This window comes from Leopardus geoffroyi, chromosome X (assembly GCF_018350155.1).
Source record: "Leopardus geoffroyi isolate Oge1 chromosome X, O.geoffroyi_Oge1_pat1.0, whole genome shotgun sequence".
In the NCBI taxonomy this organism is placed as follows: domain Eukaryota; kingdom Metazoa; phylum Chordata; class Mammalia; order Carnivora; family Felidae; genus Leopardus; species Leopardus geoffroyi.
This window is the reverse complement of record NC_059343.1, coordinates 31,305,668-31,332,477: the sequence shown is the minus strand read 5'-3', so window position 1 is coordinate 31,332,477 and position 26,810 is coordinate 31,305,668.

Genomic DNA, 26,810 nt, shown 5'->3' with positions numbered 1-26,810 from the left:
CATAGCCATTCCTTTATTCTTAGGGGCCTCCAGCTGACCCCACCCAGGGCAACCATATTCTGTATGAAAGTGATGCCAGACCATGTTGTTTACCAAACCTCTGTGGTCATTTTATCATGGCTTAGTTGTTCCCTTGTCTAGGTATCAATATTTAACCTTCAAGTTAATAATTTATACTCAACCAAAATTTTTTCTTTAGCATTGCTCTAACCAGTGAGAACACACATTTCATGGTGATTTAACCAGATGATTAAGGAAATACATTTTAACAAGTAATTCCATCGGAAGTAATTCCACCTTTACATGGTATCGATGGCTTCCTTTAATAACTTGTATGACCAGCTATGACCTTAGTCCCTGTTACTGTTTATAAAAATCCCTGAATTACAATAGATTGATTCCACATATTTCAAAACATAGCTATCCCTTCTTTCTTTATGCCCATGAAAAACATCCAGAAATCTTCTAAGAGATAAAATGGAAATGACCTATAAAAATCACCTAGGCTATGTTTTAGCTAGTTCATAGCTATCTTCTGAAATAAGTACATTACATATTTCTAAAGAATGGTTTAATGAAAATGAACTTTCTGTGTTTATATGGGTTCATGCCATCACTGTGGGAGTTTTAGTTTTTGGTTATCAGCAGGCTGCGGATGTTGATTCACATAATATATTTAATGACTATTGCCTCTGCTCAGAATTCTTTGGAATTAACCATTAAAGATGTAAATAGCAGAACAGCTAATGGTCCCTATGGTTTACAAATAAATTTTCGACTCAGCCTTATTAGGCATTATAAGGCTAATTGCATTACCAGAGTAATTTGCCATATATAAAAGTTCTACTTTTTGGTTGTTAATCGTGCTATTTACTATTTTGTACTTTACTATTTTGTAATCTCTATACTATTCTGAATGTTTTGTACTTGTATATTTTTATAATTGTATTTATTTATATATATATTCATTAAATCAAAAAGTTTATAAATTTGACTTCTGCCCAAACTTAAGTAGGTCTAGGGAATGGCTGTTTTTTAATTTTGCCACAATTCATTCCTAGAAACAGTACTTTAAACTGTGTTTAACAATAGATTACAGATTTTTTTCTATAGGTCTATTCTCCTGAAAAGAAAATATGCATTGATAGATATTAATCAAAGGTACTAATTTAAAACAGTGAAAGTAGGCCCTAATAGACATTTTCCAGTTTCTCAAATGCTCTATAGAAATTGAATTCTCTGTTTCTCTTACCAGATTATTGGTTATCCAACAAGTGAAAGTATTTATGTGAAAATAATTTATACAAATTTATAGTTTTGATAGTGGACACATATTTCTATACATTTGAATATTTATGGAACTTTTACATGGTCTAAAGACATGTCCTAAGATCTTATCCTGCTATCATAAAATCATTGGAAGATATTCACTTGCAAGGACTTAATAAGCATACTTAGATCATACTTTAAAACCATTTTAGGGCACTAGATTAATTCAATAACATTTAGTCTAGAAATATTCATGTTCATAAATACAGTGGCATTTTGGGTTTGAGACAACACATATTCTGGGTTATTGCAATGTCCAGAAGAGTAGCTATAACTCTACTCCTGTTCCCCTTTTTGAAGGATATTGAAACACAATGAATAACAGTTACGTTATGATAGGAAACCTTGGGTCTTTGATTCATTAGAAATAAATAAAGAAATTCAAGCTCTAGAAGTTTATCACTGACTAAAAAAAACAAACTTTTGATGTCCTCACATGTGATACAGACATTCTTGTGTGTCGCAACATCATGGATGAGCTTGTAGGGGCCCAGAGTAAGCAGACCCAAGATGGGCCACAATGGCCCAAAGACTATTCTGAGCTGAAGGAAGTCAAGACCCTACCAGTACAAGACAAACTTTTGTCCCTCCCTTAACTACATAGAAGAATCTAAGTTGGGGATCTTTCCCAGAATAAGCTTTATTGGCTGAGATAAATTTTACCTGAGATAAATTTTATCTGAGTGACATTTGTATGGCAGGGCAAACATCTAATTACCAAACATTTGCTCTTCTTATTGTCTTGTGAATTGTATTCCTTCCCTCTGAAGTCCCAGACCCCTACCCCTTCTCCTTAGTTCAGGATGACATATATATTTCATTTTGCATTACTGTCTTTGGAACTCCCATGTTTATGAGGATTCTCCATACATATGCTATTAAATTTGATTTTCTCCTGTTACTCTGTCTCATGTCAATTTGATTCTCAGTCCAGAGAGTCTCCCTTGAATGGGATAGGAATTCTTGCTCCCTGACAAGCTGCACTTTCATAAATATATAAAGTAGAGTACTGGCATTAAAATTCACTTGTCCCATAGATTGACCTAATCAACAAAATATGCTAGCTATAGTAAACAGTAGATATATATATTTATAAATTTTATTTATTTATTTTTTAGAGAGAGAAAGAATGGGACCAGGGGGAGGGGCAAAAGGAGAGGAGAGAGAGAATCTTAAGCAGGGTCCATGTCCAGTGCAGAGCTTGACACGGGGCTCTATCTCACAATCCTGACATCATGACCTGAGCTGAAATCAAGAGTTGGTCGCTTAATCGACTGAGCCACCAAGACACCACTACATAAGATATTTAAATAAACAAAATAATTAAATGTTTTTATGTCAATAAGGTTAGATACAAATAATCTTATTACCAGTTATTAAATTAAGAAATATGGCTAGGTATAAATAGTATAAGCTGCTTTAGAAAGTTTGCTAAAGGAAGTCCGTTTTCTGGAATAGCTTTCTCTGAAGCAAGTACAGTCTTTCAAAATTATTCCATTGATTGTAAGTCTTTACTTAATACTAGATGGAGAGTAAAAAGCACTTGTTTTAGATGGTTATGTTGGCAGTAGTAGGTTTCACAATGAGTAGCAATTTCTAAGGGCTGATGCAGCATCTTTTCTTCTTTTTCTCCTATTTTTCACTTTATTCAGCTCTATAAATAGAGCTGTAGGTCATTAATCCCAAGGAGTGTTAGCAGTAAATTCTTTCTTTAACCCGTCATAGCCACAACCAGCTCTGCCAACACGTAACTTTTGGTCTAGCAGACTTGAAGAGAAAGGTTTAGGCAGGCAACCACATCAAAATTAGAGGAACTTGATCCTAGAAACCACACTATGACTCCTTGCCCCTCTCCTTCACTATGTCAGTTTCTATGAATTAGATCCATTTTCAGTAGAACTGCTTTTTGAACATAGGTCCATTTACCAATAATATATGTAGGCACATAAACTTAGTTACAATCATAAAGACATATATAACAAAATAATTTTATGGCACTAGGCATATCATTACAACGACGTCACAGTATTTCATCCGGCAACGGAAATGCCATTTATCAAAGAAATTTAATATAACTCTTCAAAATTCCATCCCTAAAATAATTTGTGAAGACAAGGATAATAGTCTTTTATTTTCACTAACGACGGAGACAGGCCCAGACATTTGAGATTTGAGTGTTCATATTCGTCTGCTAAAGAATGAGGTGATGAATAAGGAGACTCTAATTGTTTTAGATATGGTATATAGAAGGAAAACTTATTTTCCTTCTACCTTTCAGTTTTCTTGGGTGAGACCCCCTGGAATAAAAGACAGATGAACAGAAATAGAAGTTTAATAACATGTATACCACCAGTATACTATAGGAGTATCCAGGTCAAATTACTAACTCCCCAAATGGCCCACCTTAAATACCATCTCCAGCTAAAGGCAAAAGACAGATGTTGGGGAGGGCAGTTTCAGGAGGTTTTTAGGCAAAGCACAATAAATAAGGGTAAGAATTAAAATGGAGATTTAAGGCTGTGCCTTTTCAAATGATAAGAGTTGCTGGAGATTTAGAGTCATTCTTGTCTTTCTGGTACAGAGAGAGACACCTTTACAAATGGAGATTGCCTTTACAAGTATAAATGTCTCTTACAAAAGAGTAAATTTTATTCTGTTTTTAGAGGTTCTACAGTGTCTGCTTTTCTTCAAAATTAATCAGCTAAAAGTAACCCTTAAGCCAAAGAGGCATATTTGGGGAGTAGCATACTCTGCTACCCTTCAATGATCATCATGTTACACAGTTTCAAAATTATGGTTCTTAAAACTATCACTTGTATTTTATTGGTTATAGTCTATGGTGTACTTAAAGTTCTTGATTGAATTACCTTATTTTTTTCACTTAAATATTTTTGTCTGCTTTCCCTTTTATGGTAGACAGTGACTTCTCCACTATCCAGCAGTAGGGAGAACTGGAATATAGAATTGAGACAGTAACAGATGTAAAGGGCAAAAATGTTTATCCATTTGGTGAAAGATTGATAAAGAAAGGGATGTTCACACAGTGTCAATGTTTTATCCACAGATTATGCATTGATTACCTACTAATCATTGAAAGACAATATTAGTATCTCTACACTGTTAAAAAACAAAATTCAACTGAGTAAATTTTAAAGATCTTATTTGTTTTGTTCAATGATTGATACATCAGGCAGCTTCTAATCTAGCAAAAGGAAAGGAGCTCCGAGGAGCTGTACAAAATGAAAGGTTTTTGTAGGCTGAGGGGATTGGGAACAAGAGATTTATACCAGGCAAAAAAGTATGTAGGTTGTTGCAAGGTTACATTACTTTAGGGGATGGCAGGAGTCTAACAGTCAGATTACCTACCAGTGTGGATCTAGTGGTTTTTTTCTTTTTTTAAAATTTTTTAAAGTTCATTTATTTATTCGGAGAGAGAGAAAGAGAGACAGAGAGAGAATGAGAGAGAGAGAGAGAAAGGGAGAGAGGCAGATAGAGAATCTCAAGCAGGCTGTGCTTTGTCGGTGCAGAGCCCGATGAAGAGCTCAAACTCAAAAACTGTGAGATCATGACCTGAGCTGAAATCAAGAGTTGATGCTTAACCGACTGAGCCACCCAGGCACCTCCAAACGGATTCTGATTGACAGGTTCAAAATTCCATTTTTGGGAAAGCCAAAATTGTAATTGAATCTCTGATGATGTAGTGGTTAGCCTAAGCAATTCCATTTTGGGCTTGTTGTCTTGTTTTTTTTGTTGTTGCTGTTTGTACCTTCCAATCCCCTTCCCCTATTTTGCCCATCCTCTCACACTTCTCCCCTCTGGCAACCACCAAACTGTTCTCTGTATCCATGAGTTTGTTTCTTTTTTGTTTGTTTGATGGTCTTGTTTTTTAGATTCTGCATATAAGTGAAATTATACAGTATGTCATTCTCTAATTTATTTCACTTAGCGTAATGCCCTCTAGGTTCATCCATGTTATTGTGAATGGCAAGATTTCATTCTTTTTTTCAATTTTTTAAAAATGTTTACCTTTATTTTTGAGACAGAGAGAGACAGAGCATGAGCGGGGGAGGAGCAGAGAGAGAGGGAGACACAGAATCTGAAGCAGGCTCCAGGCTGTGAGCTGTCAGGGCACAGCCTGACACAGGGCTTGACCTCATCAACTGCGAGATCATGACCTGAGCTGAAGTTGGACACTCAACCGACTGAGCCACCCAGGCACCCCAAGATTTCATTCTTTTTTACGAATGAGTAATGTTCCTTTATATATGTGTGTGTGCTGTGTGTGTACACATACCACTTCTTCCTTATCCATTCATCTATAAATGCACACTTAGGTTACTTCCATACCTTGGCTATTGCAGATAATGCTACATTGAACATAGGGGTGCTTATGTCTTTCAAATTAGTGTTTTTTATTTTCTTAGGATAAATACTCAGATGAGGAATTGCTGGACCATGTGATAGTTCTATTTTTAATTTTTCAAGTAATCTCCATACTATTTCCCACAGTGCCCGCACAATTTTGCATTCTTACCACCAGGGAATGTACAAGGGTTCCCTTTTCTCTACATCTTCACCAACACTTATTATCTCTTGCCTTTTTGATAATAGCCATTCTGAGAGGTGCGAGGTGATACCTCATTGTGATTTTGATTTTCATTTCCTTGATGATTAGTGCTGTTGAGTATCTTTTCATATGTCTGTTGGCCATTTGTATATCTTCCTTGGAGCAATGTGTATTCTGGTCTTCTGCCCATTCCTAATTGCATTATGTGTGGGTTTTGATGTTGAGTTGTATAAGTTCTTTGTATATATTAGATTTTAACCCTTTATGGGATATATCATTTGCAAATATCTTCTCCCATTCAGTAGGCTGCCTTTTTGTTTTGTTGACACTTTCCTTCACTGTGCAGAAGCTTTCTATTTTGATATCTTCTCAAAAGTTTATTTTTGCTTTTGTTGTCCTTGCCTGAGAAGACAGATCCAAAAAGAATACTGTTCAGAGCAATGTCCAAGAACTTAATACCTAGGTTTTCTTTTTGGAATTTTATGGCTTCCTGTCTTACATCCAAATCTTTAGTCCGTTTCAGAGTTTATTTTTGCATATGGTGTAAGAAAGTGGTGGAGTTTTCCCAATACCATGTATTGAAGAGATGTTTTTTTTCACCGTTGTATGTTCTTGCCTCCTTCGCTGAAGATTAATTCACTGTATAAGAGTATGTTTATTTCTGGACTCTCTATTCTGTTCTATTAAACTATGTCTATTTTTGGGCCAGTACCATACTGTTTTATTTACTACAACTTTGTATTATAGTTTACAATCAGGAATTGATAGGCACTTAGCCAGGTATGAGCAGGGAACAGATGTTTTTCCAACTGTTAGGGCAGAAACCAAGTTTCAAACAGCTGGGAAAAACCCCAGGGAACACACATGGACTTTTCCCTGTAACTTCTGCCCTACAGTAACCTATAGGTTCCTAATAATACATTTACATTGCAGTTTTGATCCCCTTGTGGGGGATGGCTGCCATGACAGTTCTGGTAAGGACTAGTAGGGCCAAAAACTTCCCTGTCTGACCTGTAGGAGGAGACCCTTAGATGATTGGAGGAACCCCAGTCAGAGACGGCCCTAGCTATGACCCATAACCCTTGCAGGCATAAAAAGGAGAGACCACCCTGACCCTCCCCATGTAGTTGCCATCTCTGCATTTGCCCACTTGTCCTCCTTGAGGGTGTACTTTCGCTTTAACTATTAAACTCTTGCTTACTTGAGAGTTTGGCTCTGAATTCTTTCTTGGCTGAACTCAAGAACTGAGGTGAGGGGCAGGGGAGGAATGGGACAGGCCATTGACAGGATCAGGATGCATTCAGCTTTGTTCTTCTTTCTCAAGATTCCTTTGGCTATTTGGAGCTATTTGTGATTCCATACTAATTTTAAGATTATTTGTTCCAGTTCTGTGAAAAATGCCACTGATATTGTGAAAGGGATTGCATTGAATGTGTAGATTGTTTTCAGTAGTATGGACATTTTAACAATATTAAGTCTTCTAATCCATGAGCACAGTATATCTTTCCATTTATTTGTGTCATCTTCAGTTTCTTTCATCAATGTCTTATAGTTTTCAGAGTATAGGTCTTTCATCTCCTTAATTAAATTTATTCCTAGATATTTTATTCTTCTTGATGTAATTGTAAGTAGAATTGTTTTCTTAAGTTCTCTGATAGTTCATTAGTGCATAGAAATGCACTATATTTCTGTATATTAATTTTGTATCCTGCAACTTCACTGAATTCATTTATTAGTTTCAGTAGTTTTTTTGATGGAGTCTTCAGGGGCTTGTATATATTGTTGTCTCGTTTTCACCAATACACAATTTTTGGTTAAGATTTACATAGACATTAGAATAATATGTTAAAAATGATAAATTCTATAGATAAAAATAAAACTAATCAGAATTTCATAACAGCAGTGTAAAATGACTTGCTGATTTATATAGCTTTTGAATTTCATTCAGAAACCATGTGTTACTGATGTGACTTGAAATATATTTCAATTTTTATACTTTAATCCCTTCTTACATTATTTATGTTAAAAAAAAATCTCAGGCATGGGAGATCTAAAGGCAGCGTCCATTAACTATAGCTTTCCAAGTTTCATAGGAGATTGAGAACATCCATGCTGTGAAAACATTGGCATTACAGAAGTAAATTTTTGGAATTATGATATTAGAACTGTCATCCCAGCTGTGCATCAATGGCATTTATTGTATACTGACTTATACTAGAAACCAAAAGATTCTTATCATTAGAATTTTAGCAGACATTAGCTAAGTGATTTGGTTGGATGAACTAACTTGAATCCTATAAAGTACAAACCAACAAAAGGTTAGTATGTTACAAAGTGAAGTTATACAAAAAAGGATGCATCATAGTAAAAGTATTAACATAAGAATAATTGATTTGCATAGAAATAGATCAATTATCACTATGATTCTTACTTTTATATGGTTCTAAAATAGTGCTATCCTTAGGCAATTCCTTGGAGGAATGTAGAGAAGTTGCAGAGGTCTGCATGCGTGGCCTGAAGTTTGTAAAAAAGAGCAATAATAATTTCCGACTGTTTTACAAGTTAACACATTCACTTCTTCATAATGCTGCAGAAAACATCTGGATTCTTTTTCATCTTGTGATACAGCTGTTCTGCGCTGTTCTTGTCAGTTTGGGAACTTGACCCATTTCTTGATCCTACAAACCAGCCACCCTAAGAACCAGCACAGTATCTGGCATGAATCACACAAGCTCATTTCCATCAATTTCATTAACATCTGTGTCAAATTATTAACCCTCTTGTCACCAGGAGTGTCCACCTTGATTTATGCTCTGTGAAACTGTTCTAAATCATTAATGCCTGAGATTGATATTTAAATTCCAGAATGGTATTGAAATCCTTAATGTCAGAATGTGTTCTTATTTCACTGTCACTCTACATTAAATATTTGTATAGTAAAGATCCTACTGCTAGTGTTCCATTCTGTTTGGATTAGCATAGGGAAATAGGGAATCCATTACCACTGTTTTCTGAATGAGGATCATATTTTCTAGGAAATCTTTTTATTAAAATAGAGTATTAGTATTATCAACTACAGGGTACCTTTCTGTTTATATATATCTAAATATATATATATATATAAGTATAGATATAGATACAGATATAGATATAGTATAGATATAGATATAGATATAGATATAGATATAGATATAGATATAGATATATATTAGTAGAGTTGACACATGGTGTTACATTCATTTCAGGTTTATCACATAGTGGTTCAATAACTTTATAGTCATGCTATGCTCACCACAAGTGTAACTACCATCTCTCACCATGCAACACTATTACAAAACTGTTGACTATATTCCCTATGCTGCACTTTTTATTTCTGTGACTTATTCATTCCATAACTGGAAGCCTGTATCTCCTACTCCCCTTTAGCCATTTGGCCCATCCCCCTCTCCTCTCCCCTCTGACAATTATCAGTATGTTCTCTGTATTTATAGGCTTGGTTCTATTTTTTGTTTGTTTATTCATTGTGGGTTTTTTTTCCACATATAAGTGAAATCATATGGCATTTGTCTTTCTCTTGTTTTAATATATTTTTAATATTCATGACACCAATGTTTGAAGTGCCCATATAGCTATGCTATGTAACTTATATGATTCCTGTATCATGTGCTTCATAGAAGAATATGACCAATTTTTCCTATGTTTGTTATTCTTTACTCTGAGAAGAATCTGAAATCAAATGTGATCATCGTCAAGAATTGATTTTTGTAAAAAAAAAATACATATATCAAAACAAAAGAAAACAACCTATCAGTATATTTATTCCCATTTGATCCTCTGAGATAAAATTCTATTTTCATCTTTATTATCATCAATCCCTTACCTTTTATAAATAATTGAATGGAAATAATTGAATGGATAATGCTTGTTTTGTTTGCTCATTTTGTATTTTCCTTCACTGGGAGAGTCTATAAACTGATTTTTAGGTGAGGATTCAATGATATGTGATTAATTAAGGAAATGCTTCCAGGAAATACAAGTAAGGGGTAGTGAAAGCAGAACAGGGAATCAATCATCCTAAATAAGTGCGGGATTTTTAGTCAATGTTATTAGCCTCAGCCTGATTCCACGCTGTTCTCTGGAACTGGAATGACACCAGTGCTTTTCTTTGTTTTTTTCTGTTTTAGGCAAGGGCGCTGAGCTTTCAAACTCCCACCCAACACAGCCATTGGCTCTGGGCCTGCCGCAGGGCACATCAGTTCCCAGCACTTCTGCTTTATCCAGTAGCGCAACAGTTCTCTAAAGAAAGTTACAGGTGCCCCACATGCCTACCCAGAAAATGGGAGCACAACACAAATAAACTGGATACCAGGAGATGAGGGCCTAAGAGCAGAGGATCAAACAATTTGTTAAAATGGTCTTTTTTTTTTTTTCCTTTTCTTCTCCCTCCTTCTGGGAGCATTGTTAAAAGCAAATGCTTTTTTTTTTTTTTTTTTTTTTTTTTTTCAAGCAGGCTTCATGTCCAGCTCAGAGCCCAATGAAGGGCTTGAACTCAAAACCCTGAGATTAAGACCTGACCTGAGATCAACAGTTGGACTCTTAACTGACTGAGCCACCCGGCGTCCCCAAAATGACACTTTCGATTCTATGATAGCAACAATGATGGTGTCTGTGAATAAAATGTGGTATATAATCAAGATAATTATTGTTTAAACACAGTTAGTCAGTTACTAGAATTTTTGATCACTTTGTTTCATATGTACACAAATTTAGTTAAGTAATAATTCCTGCAGTTAAGATATTTTAAGTTTCATTCATAAATAAGAGAGAACATTAAATAATTGTACGTATGTGTTATTTTTCTTTTGCTGCCACAACAATTAGCTAAGATTCTATGGCTTAAAACAATACCACCTGTTGTCTCACAGTTCTGTACACCTGAAGTCCACTGTAGCATGGCAGTGTTCTCTGCTCTGTTCCAACACATTGAAATCAAGGGACCAGCCTGTACAGTGCCCATCTGAGGCTTGGGTCTTTTTCCAAACACAATGGTTACTGCCAGAATTTGTTTCCTTCTGGGTATAGGACTGAGGCCCCATTGTCTTGCTAGCTGTCAGGCAGGGGTGGCTGTCACCTCTTACAGGCCTCATACTCACAAGCCACCCCACAACATGGTACTTTATTCCTTCTTCCTTTAGGCTAGCAGATGCAGATGTCTTTGACTTCTGCACATCCAGAGAAACTCAACTCAATCAGCTTCTCACCTGAGTGAGTCAGGCCTACCCAGATAATCTTATTTTAAATTAAGCTGACTTGGGACTTTGTACATCTGTAAAATCTCTTTCTAATGTTTGATTGAAGAACCAGGGGGCTGGAATCTTGGGGGACCATCTTTAGAATTCTGCCTAACAGCATACAAATGCAAATGAACACTCAACAAGGAAATCCGATGCACATGCTTAGGCTACAGTGAATAGAATGATTGGTTTGGAAGGATGACTTAAAAAAAAAGCTAAGTACGTGGATTTTGCAAAAAGTCTACGGAATTTGAAAGAGTGAAAATAAATGGATAATGACTTCTATAAGGAAGAAAAAAAATGCAAGACCAAGGGAAAAATACAATTCAATTATATGGCATATATGCATTTTTAATATCCTAGAGAACTATTTATATTTGAGCTAAAATATTTTTCTTTGTTCTGTGATCGGTGAATTAATGTAATGGCAGGAAGTGAGATTAATTTAGTTTTAAAATGAATTGAGAAAACATGTTTAAATAACTTTCCTTCTGTATTATGTGTACTGATCTCTCTCTTCCCTGTGTTCTCACATACACCAGTTGTGTGCCTATGTACACATATACACGGGCACATGCATACATCTGCACACATATGCATACACTAACCGGAACACAAAAAAATTTCTTAGCCCATCAATTATACAGCTACAGCATTCATCTAGCTGCAAAATCATGCAGTGAACTATTCTAATAAATTCATCATTTCTCTGTTCAGTTACAAAATCCATCAACCAGTGCTTGATATATTCCCAAACTGGTAAAATAGATTATGCTTATATGAGGAAAAAGAGGAAATAGAGCTCTTAAAAGTATGTTCTAGATGTTAACAGAATTAAAAATTTTTCACAATGACAGCATCAGTGCCTCCTAACATATTTGAAACTTTAATGATGCTTTATTCAACAAGAAAAACACTTTTATTAGCTGTCATCCAACGAAATGTGAGGAACGGAATAGAACGTGCCTCCAAATAAAGGACAAGCAAATGGTAGGGAAAGTAATCTTCAATTAATAAGAGGAGGACAATGAAATCACTCAAGTCTCAGTAAATTGCATCCTTCAAATGATTATGTGAGAAATCTGGCTAATGTATAGGTCTATGTTTTAATGTCAATTAGTTAATAGAATAATTCTTATAAAATTCAATGGACTGGTAGTAATTGGAGGAGATTTGAGGAAAATACTGAATCAGGAATATAAGAGGAATGGTAAGAATTCAGAATTTGGTTGATAAAGGAAGAGGAAGCCCTAGAAAATAATTAACTATTTGATCTGCTGTGGTTAAGTCCCTGTTTCTGTGAATCATTAATTTAATTATATTTTTCTAATGAATGTATATTATAAAATATAAATTAAAATTTTTATGCTTTACAGCTTCTTTAAAGAAAAAAACCTCTATAATGGAAAGGTAAACCCAGAGTGATATAATTCTGTTCATCCAAAAAGAAAAAGAAAATAGATGTCATACATGAAAAAGAGAATGGGGAATTTGTGATACAATAGCAAAATGCTGGGATCCAGATGCCATGATAGCAAAGGTCAGGAACAACAAGTTTTCAATTTCTGGGTTAATTCTGTAATAAGCTATGTTCATTAGCACTCAATACTCAGCAGACACTTAATCTAGATTGAGTTTAAATGAATGGTTTTCATTAATTAGGGAGCATCCCCATCTCCATCCTGATGACCATAAAAAATGAAGAATGTTTTGACAAAGCACCTGAAGTGGACTTGTCAAGTTTATTATCTGAAGGATGGCTTAGCATATTCAAATAATTAAGGGATTTGGAAACTAGAAGTATACAAAGAAAAAGAATAGGTTAACCAAAAAATGCAAATAATTTTAGTTATTTTATGATTATAACTACTAAATGTAATACATCCCCTGAGTGATTTACAAGCACATATAAATATGTTCTATTTGGATAGCATTTATCATATACCCTTATGTGGTTTACATGCATATCAAGTGCTTTTGACTTAGTTAAAACAAAGTTAAAGTCACCAGTCTTATTCATGGTATTGTTATGGACACTCATAAATATAAACTTAAAAAAAACCTTAGCATTACTTTTCTGGTTTTACAAGTAGTATATACTCATTGTAAAGAATTAGGAAGTTTACAGAAAACTATAGAGGACAAGTTCATCATAATACTACCTTTCTAAGATATCTACTGTTAATATTTTAGTATTTATCTTTGCCTATCTGGACATGCTTATCTATTTATACAATGTTTATGGGCACACGCAGATATTGAATTTAAAAATACACATGTGTATGTAAGCCAACTGTTCTTCAAATTTTTATGGAAAGTTCCTTCCACTCATCCCATTCCCCTCCAGGCTCCTCTACAAGGATACACGCCACCTTCTCATAAGGTGAGTATTTTGTCTCCTACACCCCAGGTATCTTATGTCAAGAGGTAAGGTCAGTTTTTTCTTTAAACTTCATTGACAGTTCTAGATAACCCCTCCTCCACCTTTATCTAAATTCTCTTTTTGGGGCACTTGGGTGACTCAGTCTGTTAAGCATCTGACTTCGGCTCACGTCATGATCTCATGGTTCTTGAGTTCGATCCCAGTGCCAGGCTCTGTGCTGACAGCTCAGAGCCTGGAGGCTGCTTCGGATTCTGTGTCTCCCCCTCTCTCTCTGCCCCTCCACTGCTTGTGTTCTCTCTCTCTCAAAAACAAATAAATAAACATTAAAAAAATTCTCCTATTGCATTTGCTCTCAAGCCATCCAGCTCTATTGCCATCTACATATCACATTCCTGGATTCAACCAACTCGTCTCTTCACTCCATTCATTGACTGACTAGTTCCATTTTTACTTTTGTTATCTTCATGCAGATTCCTATCATACCCTAGGTGGCTGCAACTTTCAGGACTCTAAAGTCAGTTTCTCAAATTCTTAACTGTAAATGTCTCTTATCTATGTTCTACTTCACCACAAATTCCATGGCTGTATCATAGAGCCTGTCTTTCTCAAGCTTCTCTACTTCTAACATAAGATATTCATACTTCTCTTCTATGACCCCAACACTTGTCTTCTCACTCACACTGGGGAATTCCCATTTTATCTGCCCTCTGACCTATGGGCTCTTGCTTCTAAGTCCATTTCCTGCCAAGTTAGACTCAATTATCTATCACTTTACTGTCTCTCTGACAGTCCTGAGACCACTTGTTTCACAGTCTTTATTCACCAATTGTCTGGAAAAGCCCCACCCAAGGTTCTTTGCAAATCTAGACCTTCTCCCAACTGCTGAGAATGAGAGAAAATTCCATTTGCATAGACTGTGAAGGCCTGAATGTTCTGTGCTGATGGAAGGTCTCTGTATTCTTATCCAGGTTTCTTTGACTGTGTTATGCTTGCTTCTTCAAATCTTTACCACTCTTATTAAACCTATCCCATCCTTCTGCCTCAATCTCAGGGGGATGTCCTATTCTCTAAATTTTAGAACAAATACAAACCACTAGGCAGGAAGATGCTTGCTTTCCAAGTACCAAATATGAATTGGAACCCATCATCTGTCCTTTGGCTCCTGTCACAAAGCGGGAGCCTGTTACTTTAGGCCACTCCTTCCTCTAATGGAATGAATACCTTTATCCAGGGGTCTCATTTCAAATATTCTTTCTTACTCTTGATCTCCAGCTTCTGCCTCCCTCTAGGCTTCTTTGGGAGAGTGTCCAGATGTGTCCGTAGAAAGGAGGTCACTTTATTCTCTCAGTGGACAGGCTCATTCCCACGCAGGAAAATGGGCTGATCCAGACTATACATGCCCAATTTACTCTTTCTAAATTTATCAATCAGATAAATCACCCCACTTCCCAGGAAGAGAAGGAAAAGTAGCATAGGATACTAGGCAGTTAGAATACTTTAGCTCCCTCTAACTGGAAGGAAATGTCAGAAGTGAGAAAGCAACATTCCTTCCTTCTACTTTTGTAACTTGACTTCTGAGCAGCATTTGATACTGTGACTATTCTCTCTTCAAACTCCCTCCAGGCTTCCACATACTATACTGCCCTGGGTCTCATCGCTGACTGTTGCTTTTGAGCATCCCTCATGGAATTCACTTCCTCTGTATGTCCTCCAAAATTCTTTGTGTCAAAGTGAATTCTCTTCTAGCTCCTTTTCTCCTCTCCCTTCGCTAGTTTCAACTCTAATCTGCGGGCTATATCTCCAACCTAGATTCTATGTAGAGATTCAGGAACTATATTCAGCTACCTCCTGTGTATCTTTCATTGGACTCCAACAGGTACTTCAGGAACAACATGGCACAAACTGAACTTTCCTTTCTGAAATCATCTTCTCCTTCCAAATGCCCTGTCTCTGTGTTTGTATCTACCATCTATCCCAGTATCCAACAAGAAATCGGAGTGTCATCCTGAACAAAGTTACCTCTCCTACACTCCACTTCTAGTCTCCCAATTCCCATCCCTTTTGTCTCCTAAACATCTGTCAAGCCCATTCACTTCTCTCCCTCTCTACTACAACTAGTCACATTCAGGTAGCCATAACAACTTCCCAGGATTATCACAAAAATCTCTAAACTGTTAAAAATAACAGTCATCTATGATGTTCCCCCCTTTCCCAAACCATCCTCCACACTGTGGCCACATTGGTCTTTCTAAATCGAAAATTTAATCTTGTCCTTCCCAAGCCTAAAATCTGTCCACAGAATCCCACTGCTATTAGGATGAAGTCTATAAGGCCCCACTGTCCAATGTCACAGTCCAGCCAATGGCTTCATTCTCATTTTTAGATATCTTTTACTTTATATCAAAGCCACATTATACTTTCTTGAATTCTTCCAGCATTTATATTTTTGCTGATGGTCTTTCTTATAACGGGGGCATTTTCCCCGACCACAACCTACACGCGTAGAGGAGATCCATGCCTTTGCATGTAGGGGTTTTATGTTTCTCTGGTGTATTCTCATAGTTCTGCAATTCTCCTGTCATGGCCCTTAACCACATTGAGACTTAGCCTTCCTATTATCCATATCAATTTTAAATATTGGTATTTATAAGGTCAGTGAGAATAGGAATCATTCTTTACGACCTTGAATCTGCAGTGCTTAGCACAGTGTCTGGCATGTAAAAGGTATTCAATCAATACTATAGAAAGGATAGTCTGAATTATGAACCACCAGGAAGGTATATTGGAGCAATACGGTTTTATAAGAGAGTAGATTTTATGTGGCATAGTATATTTTGAATGTTGAGAAATTGTTTTTAATTTATTGAATAATCCTGTTGATGAGATAGGAAATTTATTGTTTAAGGTAAGGGGTTAATTTCTGTTTTTCTTTTTTTTTTAATTCCAGTATAATTAATGCATAGTGATATATTAGTTTCAGATGTACAATATAGTGATTCAACAATTCCATACATTAGTCAGGGCTCATCACAGTAAGTATACGCTTTTTTCCCAATAAATTCAAACAATGTGTATTTGAGATATCATACTTTAAAATTAAATTATGCTTTATGAAAATGTTAATTACATTGTTTTCAATATAATTTCTATACTTATTTCTACTATTCCTGTTTTTTTTTAATTCCAGTATAATTAACATACAGTGTTATATTAATTTCAGGTGTACAATATAGTGATTGAATGATTCTATGCATTACTCAGTGCTCATTATAAGTGTGCTCTTAATCTCCTTCATCTATTTCACCCATCCTCCTACCCACTTCTCTGGCAACCAATAGTTTGTTCTTTATAGTTAAGAGCCTGATTTTTTGATTGTCTCTTTTTTTCTTTGTTTGATTTCTTAAATTCCAAATATGAGTGAAATCATATGGTATTTGTCTTTCTCTGACTGACTTATTTCACTTAGCATTATACCCTTCATTTCTCTTAGCATTATATTTTCTAGGCCCATCTATATTGTTGCAAATGGCAAGACCTCATTCTTTTTTATGGCTAAGTAACATTCTATTGTTTGTATATATATATATATATATATATATATATATATATATATATATCTCCTTCCAATCTACAAACAATGGAATATATATATATATATATATATATATATATATACACATTCCATATATATACTTTTTCTTTATCCATTTGTCTATTGATAGACACTTGGGCTACTTCCATAATTTGACTATTGTAAATAAAGTAGCAATAAACATAGGGGTTTTTAAATTAGTGTTTTTGTTTCTTTGGGTAAACTCCCAGTAGTGGAATTACTGGATCCTATGGTAATTCTATTTTTAATTTTTTGAGGAATCTCCCTACTGTTTTCCCCAGTGGCTGCACCAGTTTGCATTCCCACCAACAGTGCACAAAGGTTCCTTTTTCTCCACATCCTCACCAACAATTGTTTCTTATGTTTTTGAGTTTAGTCATTCTGACAGGTGTGAGGTGGTATCTCATTATAGTTTTGATTTGCATTTCCCTGATGAGGAGTGATGTTGAGCATTTTTTCATGTGTCTATTGGCCATCTGTAGGTCTTCCTCAAAGACATTTTCTGTACATGTCTTCTGCCCATTTTAAATTGGATTATTTGGGGTTTTTTGGTGTTGAGTCGTATAAATTCTTTGTATATTTTGGATACTAACCCCTTATCAGATTTATCATTGGTAAATATTTTCTCACATTCAATATGTAGTCTTTTTGTTTTGTTGATGGGTTTCTTTTGCTGTGTAGAAGCTTTTTATACTGACGTAGTCCCAATAGTTTATTTTTGCTTTTGTTTCCCTTGCCTTAGGAGACAAATCTAGAAAAATGGTGCTACAGTCAATGTCAGAGAAATTACTGCCTGTGCTCTCTTCTAGGATTTTTATGGTTTCAGGTCTCATGTTTAGGTCCTTTAATCCATTTTGAGTTTATTTTTGTGTATGGTATAAGAATGTGGTCCAGTTTCATTCCTTTTCATGTTGCTGTCCAGTTTTTCCAGCACCATTTGTTGAAGAGACTGTCTTTTTCCCATTGCATATTCTTGCCTCCTTTGTTGAAGATAAATTGATCATATAATTGTGGGTTCGTTTCTGGGCTTTACTCACTCCTTGATCTATGTATCTATTTTTGTGCCAGTATCATAATGTTTTTATTATTACAGCTTTGTAGTCTATCTTGAAATCTTGGATTGTGATACCTCCATTTTTGTTCTTCCTTTTCAAAACTGCTCTGGCTATTCGAGGTCTTTTGTGGTTCCATACAAGTTTTAGGATTATTTGTTCTAGTTCTGTGAAAAATGCTATTGGTATCTTGATAGGGATTGCATTAAATGTGTAGATTGCTTTGGATGGGATGGACATTTTAACAATATTTGTTCTCCCAATCAATGAGGATGAAATGTATTTCCACTTCTTTATGTCAGCTTTAATTCCTTTCATCAGTGTTTTATAGTTTTCAGAGTAAAAGACCTCTTTTACCTTTTTGGATAGGTTTATTCATGGGTATCTTATTTTTGGTGCAATTGTAAATGGGACTGTTCCCTTAATTCCTCTTTCTGCTTCTTCATTTTTAGTGTATAGAAATGTAACCGATTTCTGCACACTGATTTTGTATCTTGCAACCTTAATGATTTTATTAATCAGTTATAGTAGTTTTGTTGGAGTCTTTTGGGTTTTCTACATATAGTATCATGTATCTGCAAATAGTGAAAGTTTTACTTTGTCCTTGACAATTTGGATGCCTTTTATTCCATTTTGTTGTCTGATTGTTGTGGCTAGAACTTTCAGTACTATGTCAAATAAAAGTGTTAAGAATGGACATCCTTGTCTTTTTCTAATCTGAGAGGAAAAGCTCTCAGTGTTCCACCATGACTATGATGTGAGATGTGTGTTTTTCATAAATGGCCTTTATTATGTTGAGGTATGTTCCCTCCAAACCTACTTTGTTGAGTTTTTATCATGAATGGATGTTGCACTTTATCAAATGTTTTTTCTGCATCTATTGAAATGATCATACGGTTCTATTCTTTTTCTTGTTGATGTCATGTATCACACTGACTGATTTGTGAATACTGAACCACCCTTACATCCCAGGAGTAAATCCTGCTTGATTGCGGTGAATGACTTTTTTAAAGTATCGTTGGATTTGGTTTGCTAATATTTTGTTGAGGACTTTTGCATTTATGTTCATCAGAGATATTGGCCGGTAGTTCTTTTTTTAGTGTCTTTAACTGGTTTTGTTATTAGAATAATGCTGACCTCATAGAATTAATTTGGAAGTTTTCCTTCCTCTCCTATTTTTTGGAATAGTTTGAGAAGAATAGGTATTAACTGTTCTTAAATGTTTGGTAGAATTCACCGGTGAGGCCATCTAGTCCTGGAATTTTGTTTTTTGGGAATTTTTGATTACTGATTCAATTTTATTGCTGGTAATCAGTATGCTCAAATTTTCTACTTCTTCAGGAAGGGAATTTATATATCTATATCTATATATCTATATATCTATTTCTATATATATCTATATATTTATAACTTTATACATATATATACCTATATCTATATATATCGCAATTTTACAAACATTGTCATAATTAAAAGGATTTTCTAAATAACCCTAATGTATTCTAATATACTAAGAAAGAAGATTTCAAATAGCATAACATAGTGGTAAGAGTGGTAGATGAAAAATTACAGAATCTGGATGAAAATTCTATTTCGTGTGTTAACCTCAATAATTTGCTATATAATTTTATCTTTATCTCTTAGAGCCTCAAATTTCTTACCTGTTATTAAAAGAATATGTGTGCATTGGTAGGGAGGACAGCAGGATATTAACAATGTTTGTTTTATTTGTTTGAAGACTTTTGTGAGGACACATAGACTGCTAATATCTGGAAGGTGTTATTATTACTCTCATTTATTATTATTGTAGTTATAATTTTTTTACTGTTTTTTTATATAGATCTTTCCACACACAAAAAAGGAATTGCAGTGCAATAAATATTATTATAATATGAATAAAATCTGTGTTTTTCTTAGATTATTGGGCAAAAAGTCTATGGGTTAAAAATAATGCATCCATTTGGGAAATATTTCTAAAGATGTGCATCATGATTCTTAAATGTGTTCAGATATCTTTAGAAATATGTGTGATAGTAATCACTAATATATACTTAGTGTTTTCCTGGTATATGGTGCTGTGCTATGTGAATTACATTCATTGTTTCACTTCATCCTCCCAAGAACTCTGAATTAGATAACCTTAATGAGCCCACTTTACAGATGAAGAAACTGTATCCTGGAGTGGTGAAGAAGGTTATACTTACAGCTGCCATGACCTAGCTGGATAGAAGACTGCATGTCTTGTGAAAAGATGGTTGTGCGTCTGTGTGTGTATACTTTGTGGGGAAATCATGTTTTGGTCTTGAAAATATTATTAACTGAGAAATGTCTGCTTCAACTAAAGTGTTTCATCTGGATATAAAGTTATTTTGAATCTGAAGCCATTTTTGCCATCAGGTCTGCAGCCAAAGTTGTATTTATGCTATTTAGGGATGCAAAGCATTTTCACGATGTTGTAAATGTAGTTGAAAATTTAAAAAGTGTATTTCAAAGGGGATGTTTCTACATACTATTCAGAAGATAAGAAAAATTAAGCTGTTTTGTTTGTGGGAATTCATCTGTTTTCTGGGCATTGCTATTATATCCTTGAAAAGAAATAGAGTCCTTTTAAGATATAGTTAATGGACTCAGAATGTCTTCTTTGAGAGCACAGAATAAGTAGGATGGGATCTATTTGTCTGCACACAAGTAGTAATAACAGAATATTTTCCAATATTCAAGAAATCTTACTTGACCAATATTTATGAGTGTTCAGTGTGGATATATTAAATGAAAATTTGAATTTGAAGGAAAACATATCATCAAAGCAAGAAGGTCTTGGATCAATGGAAGAGGTAAAGAAAAAAAACCAAAAAGGCATATAATTTCTTTCAGAAGCCTTTAAAAACACAGCTCAGTTCTGCTTTAGTCACTTTGGCCTTGATTCCCTTTGTAATCTAGAGACAATAAGAAGGTGACCTACATCTTTCCCAAATTCCTTGCCTTATGTCATAATAAAATATAATGCATTCTTTAGAATTAAAATAAATATGTTCAACATTTTATTCTAAAATGCATTCTAAAGTCATGAGGGGGTTGTTAATAAGAGCAAAAATCTGCAAATATAAATTGTTCAATTTATGCACTTTTCATTTTTTCTAAACATCTGATGATTTAGGCAAGCACCGGAAAAACTCTGAGCTTCAGTTTCCTTACCTGTGAAATGAAGAAGTTGAACTATAGCAAATTTTTATATAGGCAAAATTTAGAAGCTACACATTTCTATATAAATAAAATATCAACCTGAGATCTAGCATATAGTCAAATAGACACATATTAGTATTAATGAACAGGGAAGGCTTGCTTTTCTTTGACACTATCTCCTCTTTGACTATATATTTGCCTCACTCCATTCGTGTTTTGTTTTATTACTCAGCATGTCAAAAATAATTAAATTATATTGGTCAAATCAAGTGGTGTGTGTTTGTTAATTCAAATATGAATTTAGGTCTGTTGGGAGTTACAACACAGCAGGTGTGGCATTTTGTCAGAAATTCTCTAGCATCGTCCTCACCCATAGGGTAATTTCCTGGCACAATAGAGGTGGGTCTTGATCACTGTAAATAGAAAAGCTGTATTCAGGTTTGCATTTGTATTGAGGAACAAGCTAGACTGAACGAAGTTTATGTTTTCCATTATTCTTTTCAGTTTTTTGAACAAGATAAACCTCATTCCATAGAATTCATTAGTTAATATTCGAGATTTCTGTACAGTGAAAATTTTAATACAGCAGGTATCTTGAAAATTTTACAGATTTCATTAGAAAATCACCTTAATCTGATCATTTTTTTCAGAAATTAATTCTAACTTCAATTTTCTGCTTGATTTATTGAAAATGTCACCTATTTTAAGTAAATTTTAATAAATTAGTTTTATTTGGGGGGGAATCATTCGTTGGGCCTTCAAAATTCATTATTTAACAGTTGTGACTTACCATCTGTTCTATATAGAACTTGTTTGTGTGACTTGTCATGCATTTCTGCCCAGAGCCACACATATACAGTCATGGGGGTTTACTTGGCTTGTGCTCCCTATGGGGCCTCAGGATCAGAATTGGCCCTTCAGTTCTTGACACCAAGAGGGATTAACTTGCCTCACCTCCTTGAGCCAGACAAGGCTGGCTCCCTGGAATGGATCAGGGAGGGAAGAGAAATATGCAGATGCCCAGACTCCTAAGATTGTGAGATATGGTAAGAGAAATAGAGGGGAAAAAAAACCCAGCTTGTTCAGGACTGCACTTATGCAAACTTCATGACTTAACAGAGATCACTCTGTTATATATAACAGAGTGTATATATCACCTTGGCGGGAATAGTTAGTTGGAAGTCTCACCTGGGAGGCGGAACGCTCTGCCCAGGACCTTCATTCGGGACTCCAACCAGGCTGTTCACTGGGGGGCATCCTCAGCCAGAAGGTTGGATGTTGTGAGTACCTGATTTGATGTATTTATCCTTCTTTGTTCTTCTCTATACCTCTCTCCTTCTTTATGTTTATTATAATTGTTTGATTCCATATATTCCCTTTCCTTTATAATTCATAAAGCTTCCCTCCAGAAGCAGAAAGTATGGCTATCGTGAATTATTATTATTCAGAGCGTTGTCTCATTTTAAAAATTATTGCTTGTGTATTTATGTGTTTTTTCCCTAATGCAAGGGATGAGAGGGAGGAATTAGAAATATTTTATTATCATAATGTACTTGCATTACCTATGAAGTGGTAGAGTGTTATTTGAAAATTAAGCTGGGTTGGCTATACATGTGTATTGCAAATTCTAGGGAAACCACTAAAAGAAGTTTAAAAAAAATAGGTATAATTGATGTGCTAAGAAAGGAGAGAAAAAGCAATAATACAAAATGCTTAAATAAAACCATAAGAGGCCACCTCACACCTGTTAGAATGGCTATTATCAAAAAGATAAGAGATAACAAGCATTGGTGAGGATGTGGAGAAAAGAAAACCCTTGTACACTGTTAGTAGGAATGTAAATTGATGCCGCCACTATGGAAAATGACGTAACATTTCTTCAAAAAATTAAAAATAGAACTAATGTACAATCCAGTAATTCTACCTCTGGGTATCCGAGGGAAACAAAATCACTACCTCAAAAAGATATCTGCATCCCCATGTTTACTGCAGCATTATTTACAATAGCTAACCAACATGGTAACAACCTAAGTGTCCATTGATAGATGAATGGAGAAAGAAATGTGGTTTATATATACACAGTGGAATATTACTCATCCATTAAAAAGGAAATCCTGCCATTCGTGACAACATGGATGAATCTTGGGGACATTATGCTGAATGAAATAAGCCAGATATATCGCAGAACAGATATTAAATGAAGAACTTATAGGAGGAATCTAAAATAGCAGAGAGTAGAATGGTGGTTGACAGGGCCTGTGGGGTGGGGAAAATGAGGAAGAGCAAAGTGTACAAAGTTTGTAGGTGAAAAAGTCCTAGAGAACTTATTCTGTGTACAACACAGTGCCTGTAGTTAATAATATTGTATTGTATGGTTATAAATTTGCTAGAGGGTAGAAGTTAAGTGTTTTTATCATGCAACAATAATAATGAGGGCTGAAGGAAACTTTTGGAGGTGATGGATATGTTTATGGCATATATTGCAGTGATGATTTAGTGGATGTATACTTACCTTCAAAAAATCATCAAGTTCTGTACATTAAATATGTCCAATTTTTACATATCAATCATACTTCAATAAAGTGTTGTCTTAATGTTTATTTTTGAGAAAGAGAGAGAGAGAGTGTGTGTGTGTGTAGGGGAGGGGAAGAGAGAGAGGGAGACAGAGGATCCCAAGCCAGCTCTGTGCTGACAGCAGAGTGCCTGATGTAGGGCTCAAAATCACCTACTGTGAGATCATGACCTGATTTGAAGTTTGATGCTTAACTGACTGAGCCATCCAACACCCTTAAAGTGGTTTTAAGAAAAAGAAATAAAATGTTGTTTCATACAAATCCTTTTAGGTTCTAATTGCCTCATTCCCAGAGATTATGCATGCACACCAGGATGGCTATTGTCTCTTCTTCTTGGCTAATAGTTTAAATAACAGGATATAGGGGCGCCTGGGTGGCGCAGTCGGTTAAGCGTCCGACTTCAGCCAGGTCACGATCTCCCGGTCCGGGAGTTCGAGCCCCGCGTCAGGCTCTGGGCTGATGGCTCAGAGCCTGGAGCCTGCTTCCGATTCTGTGTCTCCCTCTCTCTCTGCCCCTCCCCCGTTCATGCTCTGTCTCTCTCTGTCCCAAACATAAATAAACGTTGAAAAAAAAAAAAAAAAATTTAAAAAAAAAAATAAATAAATAACAGGATATAGCTTATCTCCCCCAATTTGATTTTGTGTGATTTGGTTATTTTTGCTTGTTAAATTTGTTTGTTCAGTTGTAGCTATTGTCTTGAATTATATTCCAAAATGTACCAAAAAAATACATTGATGGCTGAAAAATTGTATTTTGAAACATGAGAGATGAAAAAAGGATAATAGAAACACTCCAACTCAGAATGTAAATGTAAACAGCACTACCAAATACATAGAAAGGATAAGTCTATGTGATAAAGAAGAGGGTCTGTGTATATAATGATTTTACAGAAGAAGCTAGATAGGGAATATAGCTATAAATGTCTGAAAAGCAGGTTTAATTGGATTGGTAATAAATTTCTTTCAAGTATTGTCTGCCATAAAGTTTTGTCAAATAGTGTCAAAATTCCATCACAAAATTTGACATTTTCAAACAAAGAACAGGGATCCCTCTGGTAAACCAATAAAGTTTCCTCAGAGCAGTATAAAATTATGCTTTATAAAATTAAATCGATGCTTTTTATTGTTAAACATCGGGGAATAAGACGGAAACTGCAGAGGCATATTGAGAGGTGTATGAAAATGCAGCAAAAAATAAAATGAAACAAAATAAAATAATATTAATACATGGATTTCATATTGGAGAAGAGCTTACAATATCAATTCCAAAATACAATTATAGAAATAAGACAAAATTGGTGGGGCACCTGGGTGGCTCAGTAGGTTAAGCATCTGACTTTGGTTCATTTCATGATCTCATGGTTCCTGAGTTCAAGCCCGGCCTGGGGTGAACTTGAGCCCTGCTTTGGGATCCACGCTGACAGTGCAGAGCCTGTGTGGGATTTTCTCTCTCTCCCTCTCTCTCTCTCTCTCTTTCTGCCCCTCATGGGATTCTCTCTTTCTCTCTCTCCCTCTGCCCCTCACTCACTTGTACCCTTTCTCCCTCAAAAATAAAAACAAATAAATAAATAATTTTTTTAATGTTAAAAAAAAAGACAAAATTGGTGAAAGCATTTTCTTAAGTGTCTCTATAGGATGACCCACATGTGGAAGAACAAGTAGTCATTTCACAGGATAAAACATCAAAAAGTGAATATATCAATAACTTTACATGTGTGTGGTGTATATAGGTGAGAGAATTGTCTGTTGACATTTTGTTCTGTTTATTACTAAAAGCCCATGATACAAAAGGAATAATTTTGGTCATTAAGTTAGAAATTAACTCAAGATACAAACAAGAGACTTTGGGATGAGTGTGATAGAGCACAGGCATGGGGAGACTAAGGAAGAGAGTGTTTGTGAATAAGGGAGGTTGCAAGTGAAACCTTATTCACAAGGAAATGTGGGCAGTTAGTTTTATCCTCTCCATTCAATGTTAATGAAATAAGAAAATTACAAATGTTGTTAAATGATGGCCACTAAGTTACATGTTTTTATTTTTGCTGTAAAGATAGAAGCTATAAGCTCCAAATGTTGAATGGATATAACTGTTATTTATCAGTATGCCATTTAGTCACAAGTGACGTTATAAATGTTGGTATGTAACCTGTATGCTACTTGCTAAGCCAATAAACATATTCAAAGCTGTACCTGCCTAGAGGAACAGATGACTTTTTCTTTGCATGAGGATACCATCAGCTAAAACCATATACAGCCAGAACTATGTCCTTTTTCATGGGAGGAAGGGGGGCATATTTTTTAAATGTATACAAAGGCTCAGTACAGGCTAGTGACGTTCTCATAACAGAATCTGAAGAAACCTTGAATAACACTGCAAATTATTCTCATCTTTGCCACTCTCTCTCAAGTTAAGTCATTGTGTTGGGAAAATGAATAGTTTTACACCATAAGATGGCCGACAGGACTAAAACAAGTTCTGGTCTCTGGCTTAGAAACCCCTCTTCCGTGTTCTTCTTGCCCTGTTTGCTACGCACATGAAATCCCCCCCCCCCAACACACACAAATATGGAGGTTGACAACTATAAATTACCCTTCCCGCTTGCATTTCGTGCTCAGATCTTTGGAAAAATGGTCTCCTCTGAGCTCTCCGGTGTTAAGTAAATCTCCAATCCACCAAGATCTCCGAGTGCCACTTGGTTTTTCCACCAGCGTTCCAGCCTGGTTCCATAACAATTGTACCTTCTGCTATTAAGTGTAATAAACTTGTCAGGACAGCTTAGCTTCTGAGAGTTTGGACAGTAGATTTCCATGATAAAC